The following is a 12609-nucleotide window of genomic DNA, read 5'->3' on the forward strand; positions in this document are numbered from 1 at the left end:
GGTAAACAAATCCTTCTACTATTATGGTCCAGCTTCAACAGTTCAAAAAAAATTTTTTTTAGAAAATAAAAAAGGGGGAATAATGTCCCCAGTCCCCATATGACTCATCAAATAATACACTCCTCATTTAAAAATTTTATAATGTGAATGCCAGTGAGCTTCAGACAGATTCTGGCATGATGGAACTTGAGCAACCATTGCTCAGGTCAAATGGAGACATCCATGCACTAAACAGTGGAGAAGATCCTAATTTGGGGTCGAGGGCATGCTTGTGTTTTCTTGCAGGAAAAGAATAAAGCTTCGGCAGCTGTCAGACCATTTAGTGAGATGCATGGAGCAAAGAAAAACTGGACCTGAGACCGTGGGAGCCTGCCCAAGCCAGTTCGAGATCTCCTAAATCAGTGTTCCTGACCCTTGATGTCATCGAATCTAGAGCCCAAGAAAGAAAGAAAACAGTTGGTTCCAGATTTCCAGTTTCTCAACAGACCTGCTGCATCAACCTTCCGGACCCATGAGTTTTCATCGTGAAGCCAATAGAGAAAAAAGGACCCATTTAAAGCATTTGGACATTCGTATGGACTGTGATGAGGGGCAAAAGCCTCTTTTCAGTAATTGAACAGGACATGGTCACTTGAAATATCAGACTTGGTGGTTCCTGTTTCTGGAATCACGACTAGGCCAGTGTATTTTTCTAGAGAGATGCAACTTGTCCTAATGCGACAAAAAGGAGACTTTGACTCAAGTCGCATAATCGCTGACGTTAAATCAACAAACTGCATCACCACAGGAACAAATTGGTGCTCTGTGGATAGTGCAACAAGCCTATTGTTCATATTTTTCATAATGCTACATGTGTAACATCAATGATTATACCTAATGTATCTGTGCAAGTGCACTTTCTAAATGCTTTCCTGAGTAGATCTTGGAACAATTGTAAACTTTATCAAATTGTAAATGTAAATCACATGCGGGTTACCCTTGTAACAGAATGTAAATCACGTGTGGGTTACCCTTGTAACAGACGAAGGCTGGTAGAATGTTATGGCCCAGATCTGGTGATGGGTACGGTGATGGAGAGGCGCTATGTCAATGGGGGTCCTGGAAATGGTGGCAGTGGCGGTAGGCATTCTGGCTTTATGCCGAGCTCAAACGTACCTTGTTCCAGAGGCAAGAGATCCGTAACCAAGTATTGCTTAGCCTAGCCCATGGCAATCCCGATAGCCATGAAGGTTGGTTACAGATGGTTTAAAGTTGGGGTGCTCTGATGACGGGCAACCTGTGGGGAAGACCCCTCCCGCCTAAGACAGGGGTTCAAGGTCCCCCAAGGACGGGAAAGGGAGGGTGACCCTACTTGACCTAAGCCAGGAGTGCCTCATTTAAAAATAAAAAGGGGTGAATTTTGGGAACACCAGACCGTGAGCAGAGACCCACTTCCCCTTCTGCCTGGGAGTAGGCAGCTGTAAGACAATGTTTACTAAAAACATGTTTACTAAAAACAATACAATGCCTGGGGGCATTAAGTTCCTGGAAAAGGCCTGCCCACAGAAACCACCCTGACCTCGACCTTGTCCAAAGACTAACCACCTCTCTCTGCCACGCCCAGATCAGTTTCTGGGGTCAGGGCAGAACCAGCCAGGGGAGAGGAGAGAGCAGAAGCTTCTCTGGTGGGAGCCTTTCTTAGGAAGTTTTCTTGAACCTTTTTGGGGCCTGCTTAAAGTTTTCTTTACATTGTTGAACAAGTCTCTGTGTTGTCAATCCCCGACACCCTCCGCACGTTCTTGGACACAGGCCGCGCAGCAGACGCGACACTGTGAGCTACCACAATTAAATGTTTTCTCTGTAAGAGTTGCTAGCCCCGGCAATTGGCAGGTCCCGAGAGGATGTAAGGTGTTGTCGGAGGAGAAGTGAGCCAGACATGGTGGCCAGGAGAATCTTGCACCCTGATTGACAGTAGCCAGAATGTTTCTTTAGTTTATTTATTTACTTATAATACATTTATTTATTTGTTTATTTATTATGTGTACAGTGTTCTGGCATGTATGCCTATACACCAGAAGAGGGCACCAAACCTCATTATAGGGGGTTGTGAGCCACCATGTAGTTGCTGGGAATTGAACTCAGGACCTTTGTAAGAACAGCCAGTGTTCTTAACCTGAGCTGTCTTTCCAGCTCCCTATTTATTTAAAACATTTTTTAATACATTGAATGGATGAACCTTGAAGACAACCTTGAAGACACGAAGGCAAGAAGTCAATACAAATGGTCTGGTTCTGGGCTAGAAAATGTCCAGAAGAGGCAGATCCGTAGAGACAAGTGGATTGACAGCTCCTGAGAGCTGGGTGTGTGCTCGAAGGGATGAGAGGGGATATTGATGGGGCAGACTTCTGCAAGGGCTGAAATCCTCCTAAAGATGGAGTCAACAAGCAGGCTCAGCAGGTTCAAGGCACTTGTCACCAAGTGTGTTGGCCTGAGTTGTTTTCTTAGAAACTGCATAATGGAGACAGAACTGATTCCTGAAAATTGTTCTCTGAAGGCCCCATGCATTCTCTGGCACACACACACACACACACACACACACACACACAATGTAGAAATAAAGGAAAATGTCATAAAGTTAGGTAAAGTGAGTGGAATTGTTATGAGTTATATCCAATACAGTGGTTTAAGAGAGCATTCAAGCAGTAAGGAGATACATGTGCTCATAAAGACAGTACAGAAATACTCCCATGCCAAAAGGGAACTGGAGCCTGGCTCCTCAGGGAGCCTCCAGCACCTTAGAGACAAACTGTCTGCACTCATCCCTGTTACATTCTCCACTGTGTTACTCATGGCCACAAATACCCCAGTCCAATTTTGGCCTAGACCAATAGCTGCGTTAACCAGTTTAAAAAATATAAGTGCAGAATACAGCCTGTGAAGTAAGAGGCAGAGGTGCCAATGGGTGCAAAAGAAATCCAAAATGCACATTGGATCACTGCCTGGGAGGAGAGAGGGACTGATATCACAGAGGAGTGTGTATGGTACTCTCTCAGAGCTAATCTTGCATCGTAGAGACACGGTGCAGGCTGGCTACACACCCTCCATGATCAGTTGGCTTGGAGCCCTTTGAAGAGTTGATGTCAGCATCTTTCTGGGTGGTCACAATTCATTCTCTCAAAAACATACCATTTCCAAGGAATAAATTCATGTAAGAGCTAGTGTATCGGGGTTCTACATAAAGGAAACATTTGCAAGGCTGGGGATGAGTGTGTGTGTGTGTGTGTGTGTGTGTGTGCAATGTGCAGCTTACAGGTTGAGCCCTGGCCTCCTGTGTGAGCCCTCAGGGGTGTCTGCGGAGGGAGGGGGCAGACAGGGATGACAACAATGAATTCCTTTCCTCTCCTTCTTTGAAAACTATTGATTGTGTTCTCCTCAGCTTCCTAAAATAATTTTAGGGTGCCTTTTACAATTTTTCATTGTAGCCCACAGGGTCCACTGCACAGGAGAGTTCCCGGGTCTGGTGGTGTCCAGAGCAGAATCTACCTGTAGGCAGAGACAGTCCCTTGTCTCCCTGCAGTCTTAAGGGTTAACCGAACATTGTTAGGTCAGGGACCTCAAGAAGGTCGTTCATCTTAGACAGTGTGCTTTTTCTTTCCAGAATCCTCCATCCCACCCCTCAGGGCAGTCCCTACCAGCCAGCCAAACTGTCAGGCGGCTCAGGGACCTCCTGCTGCCTGACTGAAGGCTGACAGAAAAGGAGCAAGCACTTGTTTTCTCTTCCTTTGCGACACTGGCCAGGGCCTAAATATGCTTTCCAACTCCCTAACCTCAGCTTTGGGCTTCCTCAATTTCTTTTTCCACTCTGAGTGTGCCTGCCTGCCTCAGGTGGTTGACCTCAGCTCTTTATCTCAAGCAGCTTGGTTTTTTTTTTTTTCTCCCTCTCCTCCCCTCTCCTCCCTTGCAGGCAGCCAGGAGATGCACAGCTGGCCTGCCCTGAGGTTCTCCTTCTAGACTCTTAAGATTTGTCCTCAGGCTTCTGTATGTGCAGGGACTTCCATCTGTGTCCCTTCTTCTATTAATGAAACTAAGACCCCGAGAGGGGAGCTTGATTTCCCAGGTGTCATAGGATGGTGGCTGAGTGGGGACACTCCTACCCGAGAGAGAGAGAGAGAGAGAGAGAGAGAGAGAGAGAGAGAGAGAGAGAGAGAGAGAGAGAGAGAGAGAGAGAGAGAGAGAGAGAAAGAGAGAGATTCCTTATTTCCTTATGTAGGAGAATCTAAATTCTTGTACTAAACTCACCCATCACCCATTTAAAAACAAAGCAAGTACTTTGTTGTCTGTAGGACATAATTTTTCCTTTAAACGTATGCTTCCACACCTAATTCTCCATTTTGTTATCGATCAAGGAGATTTCATAATTCTCCAGAACTCAAATCCCCAGGTAAATTAAAATTAGAAAAATTTAAACGAGCAAAGACTGCCAGGCTCTAAGCAAGCTAAAAGAAGTCATGAGTGTTAAATGTTTTCATAAATGGCCAATATAAAAAGAAATTGCTGTTAGGCTTTAGAAGTCTTGTCCATGAATCCCAGGATAAATATTACATATTAGTGAATCTCATTATTTTCTTTACCTCCTTCACATTGAGGTAAGGGTTGAAGGGGAAACAACATGAATTGCTCTGTGCTGACAGTTAAGTGTCCTCCTGTTCCTTGTACCCACTCCAGTCCCCCCCCCATCCCCACATAGGATGCATTATGGGAGAGGCTAGGCTCAGTCCCCAGCCAAACAGCCCTGTGATTGCAGAAGAGCATCCAAGTGTAAACAGCCTTGTTCCTGGCCTCCCATGCCCATGGGTTACACCAGCTCCCAGAATTCCCTTTTTTATGCCTCCAATTAGTTTACCTATCACTAAAAATTATCCATAGTGCAGAGGGTAGTTGTTCATTTTCTCTGCTGTATATTATTTTACAGTGTGCCTATATCGTTTATCACTCTCGTCTCCTGCATAACAGAGTTTAGGGTTTTACATTTCACGTGGTGGACCTTATCTTTTGTGGTTCTTTTGTGGCACACACTTGGGGGTCTTAGTCCATTTGTGCCTTGGTGGAGCTCTCCTTAAAGTCCCACACTCAGGAGGTGGAGACAGGTGCAGCCTGATCTACACACTGAGACCCTGTCTACAAACAAACTACAAAAATCCATGTCAGGGGAAAACAGGACACCTTAAAAACATAATTTCTAACCCTTGCCTCCCTCTAGTTCTCTTTCTTTCCATCTTCTGTCTCTGTTCCTCTCCCTCCCTCCTTTCTCCTATCACTATTTTTATACGCTAAGATGAAGCAAGCATCTAGAGAAACAAATTACAAAGTAAACGTCCACCCAACCCAGAAAAAAGTTCTAGATCTAAAGGGAAGTAGAATCTCTGTCAGTTTTTTTGTTCTTGGTTTGTGGCTCCTGGGGTCTAACCAAGGGTTTCACAAGTTCTAGACAAGTGCTCGGCCCTTGAGCCGCCCCCCAGCTTTGTCAATGTATTTACTGTTTATCCGACCACGACACTTACTAGTGCCTGCACTCATCAGCAAGTCCATTAACTCACTGTACTGGACTTTCTTGTAGGCCTAACTCTGATTCTTTTTGATTAAGAACAAACGGGCGCAGACATGTCTTTTAAGACATTAATAAACATTATAGAAGATAGTTTTCTGCCGCTGGGTTTTGTGTCCGTTGACTATGAGAGTAAAGCAGGCACTTGCAGGAAGAGACGGGGTTAATGTGAGTGTCACAGCTATGCAGAGCCCAGAGGCTGTGACAGACAACAGAGTGCTGAGTGGGAACCCACAGGACAACGTGGTGGCGGTGGTGGAGGATGGAGTGCTGATCGGCCACCGCAGGGCCGAGCTGGCGCAACACCATGCGCCTTTAGATTGTTTTAACTTGTTGCCAGGCCATGGTGGCACACAGCTTTAAACCCAGCACTCAGGAGGCAGAGGCAGGCGGATCTCTGTGAGTTCAAGACCAGCCTGGTCTAGGACAGCCAAGGCTATTATACAGGGAAACCCTATCTTGAAAACAAACAAACAAAAAACCCCAAAACAAACAAAAAGGAAAAACTTAATGTATACATTTTACTTAATGATTTTTATTTTGTTTTGTTTTTGTTACAAGACAAGGTCTCTGTTCTGTAGCCCAGGCTGACCTGAAACTGCTGACATTCCTCCAAGCTCAGTTCCTTCTCCGGTGCACAGGTTACATGCTTTGTACCATCAAACCCCACCATAGCAAAGGCTTTCTTTTTATCCAGAGCTCAGGGTCTTGCACACTCAGGGCAAGCCCTTTGCAGCTGAGCTGCATCCCATCCTGGGACACACGTTTATAAAACAGGCCCCATATGGCAAAGTAGTCACCCTCGACAGCACTGGTTCAGATGGCATTTCAGAAAGTAGAGACTTCATTTGCATCAAGTTCTTTTGCATTGTTAATTTATTACAGAGTCTATAGATTGACCAAGAAGAGACTAGTAAATAAAAATGGACAGCTGGACAGTATCCCTTGTGCCATCTGCAGAGGGCTGGAGCAAAATGGCAGAACCCTCAAGGAACCGTGCAGAAATTCACGAAAGGACTTCAAGTTTCCTGTTTTCTCCAACCTAGAAATTTAACCTCTATGAATGTGTTCTATGTCTTGAACTGGTGAGACGTCTCAGTGGATAAGGACTCTTGTCACCAAGCCTGACGACCTAAATTCCACCCCCAGAACTCACATCGTGGAAGAAAAGAATAGACTCCACAAAGTTGCCCTTTGACATCTACACATGCACACAACACACACACACACACCCCATCACACACATGTACACACACACACCCCATCACACACATGTACACACACACACACCATCACACACATGCACACACACACACACCAAGTGCATGTACACATAAAATAATTTTAAAAAGGAAAGTCATGAATGAGTTTAGACATGTATAAATTATAGAATACGTATCAAAGTATGATTTTTAATAGTAAGCATGGGGAAAATGTAAGTGTTAAGTAGGGGATTTTTACCCATTTTAATTTAGTAATTTTTTAAAAATCCAGTTTACCCGGACATCTACTAAAATGAAGAGAAGCACTGCTTAACAGCATGGAAACTGATCCTGTGATTGTGTATTATAAATGGTACTCAGGGTGACCAAGGAATACCCGAAGACAGCAACCCTAAGAACTGGGTCCCCACAGAGAGGAGGGGGTGGCAGCACACAGAGGTCTCAGAAGGCCAGGAGGGTGGGCAGATATGTGGTGGAAACAGTGAACACTGGAAAACAAAAGGCACAAATCTGAGGAAAATGTAAGCACGCCTTGACTCTCAGAAAGCAAGGCATGACAGCTGTCAGAAACATCATGAAGAACATCTGTCCCAAAGCAGGAAACCTGCACTATTACAACCCAAACTGGAAGCACTGGTGCCCTAAAGAGCATGTCTGGTGACAGTCAATGTTCATCTAAGCACCTGCTGTGACCTAAGCACCTACTATGTGTCAGGCACTGTAGACATCATATTTGATGTATTTTTCCTTAAGACTCCTAGAAAGTTCAGGAGGTCAAGGTTATACGTAAACGGATGTTTCTCTGTCCCACCCCATCCTGCAGAGGCTTAATATTAATTACAGAATGTTTGGTCTATAGTTCAGACTTTTCACTAACTAGCTCTTACACGTGAATTAACTATTTCTATGAATTTATATATTGCCACATGGCCGTGGCTTTTAGCAGTCCGCAGGCATCTTATTTCTTAGGTGTCTGCTCTCCTGACTCCACCCCTCCTCCTCTGAGTCCTCAGTTTGATTGTTCTGCCTAACCCTATCCTGCCTGGCTATTGGTCAGACAGCTTTTATTATCAACCAATGGGAACGATTCACATTCACAGTGGACAGAAGCATCCCATAGCAGTTACGTGCCTTTGTCACATGGAATTGGGCTTCTGAGCTGGTTTGGATCAAAGTTGGTACAGCGCAACAAGGAGAAACTGGTTGGGAACAGTAATTCTGAACTGGATCCCAGACAGTGTGGAAAAAGCCAGAAGTATGGTGTAGGTGTACTTCGCATGCCTTGTCAATGTCTCAGAAATAAGGGGGCGGGGCAATGTTGTGGGCCTTCTAAAAAGCCAAACTGTATACACTGACTATAATTCAGGGTAAATGACAGAATCCAAGGTGATCGGTGCCATCATGCTGCATCTCGCAGTGACCCTGTAATAAGCTTTGGTGCAAACAGGAGCCCTTCCTTCTGTTATGACTAATTAACAAAGCAATATTTTCTTCTTATAAATATTTTGAACAGTTAGCAGACCCTTTACCATTAAAACTTAAACTCACTGGCACAGTTTGAGATGGTTGGTTGGTTCCCAGAACTGCATTTTATACTCCCTCACATAGTATGGATGACTCTCTTAACTGATACATTTAGGTTTTTTACGTGTGTGTGTGTGTGTGTGTGTGTGTGTGTGTGTGTGTGTGTGGCGCGCGCGCCATGGTATGATGTGAAGGTCAGAGGATAACTTTTGGGAGTTGGTGACGTAGATTCTGAGGATCAAACTCAGGCTATCAGCTTTGGCAGAAAGTACCTTCACCCAGTGAGCCATCTTGTTGGCCTGAAACTTCAAATTTTTGGCAGATTAAAATCCTTGTGCTGGACGGCAGTGCTGGTGGTTATTTGTCCGGCTCATAGGCTCTGGACTGCTTTCCAGTCTGGGACTATTCTGAATCACACCATTATTAACCAGCCAGGTTTTGCTAGATACAGACATGTGGGTTGAAGTAACAGCTTTTGTCCTGACTGTGTTTCTGCTGCTTCTCCCTACAGCTGCAGTGACCTCACCGATTCAAAGAGTTGAGAAACAAAAGCAAATTAATCAGGTCAGAGCTCCTGTGGTGTCGGGGATCTCTGTTGCAGGTTTGAGAGCTCAGCTCAGACACAACCCTGGGCCACAGCTGGGTGCTTGAGATACTCGTCCCAGTTTTGTCCACAGAATTCTCAGTCTTACTTTCTCATGGGCTCTAGCTTGCTGAAGCTTGTCTTCTCAGATATGGTGTCCATTTAGGCTTCATCTGGTGGGCATTAGCAAACACATCGCCCCACTATGGCACGTTAATCTGGTTCATTTGTTTTTCTTTTAAGGTGCTGGGGTTCAAACACATTAGGGCAATCACTTTACTGTTGATCTGTATCTCCAGCATTTTGGTTAGCTTTTTAACTGAAAACATACTGTCTTGTGAATATTTATTATGGTGAATTATTTAGCTTTCTAGTTTTAGTTTTTGTGTTTTGCAGCTTAAGAAGCAGAGAATGCAGTAAATCTCTCCTTTGGGCTGTTTGCCTAGTTCATGGCTGGTGACAATGCGCTTGCGGTGTTGGCTGACGTCTGGGTCCTCTCTGCTGTGTTACTCTGTGCACAGCTGGTGCTGTTTAGTCTTATCTGCTTTGGGGATAGTTCCTGCATTTTTGGAGTTGTTTCACTAACGTGTGGGTTTTCTATGTGAGTCCACTTATTGATTATATGGATTGTAAATTAACTATTCATCTAAGCCAATGCATACTTCAAACAAGAGCTAAGCCTTCTTATGTGTTCGTAACTATAAAGGTGTTTTACAACGGCCGTTCTGTACACTTTGTACTCATCTTTTTCTTCTGAGTATCAGGATTAAGCCCCTGGTACTCACAGACTCATCCAGTTTCTACCTATGGTTCCTAGGCTGTGCTCACTGGGGCAGCACTGGCTTCACTTGGGGAGACGCTAGAAATGGAGATTTGTTTGTGTGTTTGTTTATTTCCTTATTTCCTTTTCAAGACAGGATTTCTCTGAGTAGCCCTGGCTATCCTGGAACTCACTCTGTAGACCAGGCTGGCCTCAAACTCAGAGATCCACCTGCCTGTAACACATAAGAATAAAAGACCCAGAGACTGATATTGGGGTTCAAGCTGAAGTTCAGAAAAGCAAAGCAGCTGGCCACTCACTTCATACCTCTACCTCAGGCTGAATGGGCTCATCCTGTCTCCACGAGCTCTCACCAAGCCTCAGACTGCAACCTCTCCTCAGTGTGGCTGGAGAATGAATGCCTCATACTGAACTTGTTCCTGTCTTAAATACCTCTCATGAGTCCTGGGATTAAAGGCATGAGCTCTGTTACTCTTTTAGACTGATTCATTCTTGTGTAAGCCTCAGTGGCCTTGAACTCAGAGAGATCCATCTGCCTTTGTCTCCTGAGTCCTGAAATTAAAGGTATGTGCCACCACTGCCTGACCTCTATAGCTTATGGCTGACTATGCTTTCTGAATCTTCAGGCAAGTTTTATTAAATCACAAACAATATTTATTTATTTAGTTAGTTAGTTAGTTAGTGAATTAGTTTTTCAAGACAGGGTTTCTCTGTGTAGCCTGACTGTCCTGGAACTCACTCTATAGACCAGACTGACCTAAGACTCAGAGATTCACCTGCCTCTGCCTCCAGAGTGCTGGGATTAAAGGCGTGCACCACCAACACCCATCTCCTTTAACATTTTTTATTTTGGCCACTCAGACTTTTGTGTCACTGTTTCTTTTCTAGTGCCCAAACTATTCTTACTTAGCCTTAGCGTTGAAGAAGTTGTCAAGCTAGGTTATGACATTTCCTTCTTCAAAGGTAGTTGTTTCTTTTGAAGAGCATTTCAAGTGGAGAGACCGGGGAGTTCTGGAGTTTCACAGTGAACGCCCCTCTTGCTTGCAGAGAGACAGATTGGGGGAATGGTGGTGGGTGGGAAGTGTTTGCTTCCATACTCTGGGAACCCCTGCAGCCAGTCTGTTTTGTATTAGTGAGAACGTATCTCTGCCTTGCTCGTTTTTCATTGTAATTATATGGTCATGTTGAAGCTTCCTCTATCAGGGACTCTGAAACAGGACATTCCTCAGAAGGGAATCTTGCATTCTTTTCATGCCCCGCCCTCCCCCAGCCTCCTGCCCTCATCCCTGCAATGCCAGGCCCATGCTTTACCGCTGACCTGCATTCCAGACCACCACAATTTGGCTGCTGTTCTCTTTTGTTTTAGAGACATGGGCTAAATATGCATCCCAGGCTGGCCTGAAGCTCGCCTTATGACTTGGACTCCTGACTTCCTGGGTTACAGGGTTATGGCATCATGCTTCTCCTCTCCATACAAAGAGCTACTGGCCTGGCAGCCTGGTTCCCATGTGTTCATTTAGTCATTTCTATTCATGCGAGTGCTTGTGTCAGGGATGCCTGTGGCGATTATTTATTCATTCAATGACTTAAAGTTACCGTTGCTGTGATGGGGAAACACACGGGGAGGAAAGGGGTTACTTGGCTTTCACTTCCACACCATAGTCCATCAAGTGACCACGCAAATACGGATATTACAGCTTGTGTGTTAGAAGTGCAACACGGAGGTGGGTATGGTGATAGACTCCCGAAATCTCAGCAGTCAGGAGGGGGGAGGAAAAAGCCCGTGAGTCCCAGCAAGCCTAAGCTATTGCACTACCAAACAAAACAAAGGCATTAAAGAAATGCATCAAAGGTTTTGCTGGGCTGAAGCCAATGTGTTGGCAAGGTCCCTAACCGGGATTCTGTCTCCTTGTCTTAGCTAACTAGAGACAACCCACCCTGACCCCAACATTTCTTGGCTCATGGCTTCTTCTTCAGTCTCCAAAACTAGCACCAGCCCATCCCTTAGCCCATTCTCTGCATCCACATGTTCCCTTGGGCATGGCCAGGAAAGGTTCTCTGCCGCTTAAGACTCATGTTAGCAGACTGGACCCTGTCTGGCTCCAGTGTGCTGCTTCCCATAGACTCACGTATTGAGATCTTTGCCCCTAGTGTGTTGATGCTGGGAAGTGGTGTGTGTGGTTTGCTTTTTATTCTTTGACTCCTTTGGAGGGCCCACCACCCGGCTCCCAAATAAACACACATGGAGGCTTATTCTTTCTTATGAATGCCCAGCCTTAGCTTGGCTTATTTCTAGCCAGCTTTTCTTAAGTTATCCCATCTAGCTTTTTGCCTCTGGGATTTCCCCTTTTCTTACTCTGTCTTACTTTCACTCTTACTGTGTGGCAGTGTGGCTGGCCCCTAGTGTCCTCCTCTCCTTGTTCTCCTGTTCCTTGATTTTTTTTTCTCCTTCTGTTTATCCTCTCTGCCTGGCAGCCCCATCTATCCTTTCTTCTACCTAGCTGTCAGCTGTTCAGCTCTTTATTAAACCATCAGGTGTTTTAGACAGCAAAGTAGCACAGCGTCACAGAGTTATGCAAATACAACCTAAAAAAGAATGCAACACATCTTTGCATTGTTAAGTAAATGATCCAGAGCATAAACAAATGTAACATATCTTTAACTATTATTCCACAACAGGTGTGACCTCTAGGAAGTGAGATTTAGTGGGATGTAGTTAGGTCAATGGGGAACCCTGTCCTAGGAAAGGACTAGTATAATTCTCCGGTAACTCTGGTCCCCAAGATGGATTGATATAAAAAATAAACAGCTGGGCATTGGTGGCGCACGCCTTTAATCCCAGCACTCGGGAGGCAGAGGCAGGCGGATCTCCGTGAGTTCGAGGCCAGCCTGGTCTACAAAGTGAGTTCCAGGA

This window comes from Mesocricetus auratus, unplaced genomic scaffold, assembly GCF_017639785.1.
Source record: "Mesocricetus auratus isolate SY011 unplaced genomic scaffold, BCM_Maur_2.0 Super-Scaffold_2245, whole genome shotgun sequence".
NCBI classification, from domain to species: Eukaryota; Metazoa; Chordata; class Mammalia; order Rodentia; family Cricetidae; genus Mesocricetus; species Mesocricetus auratus.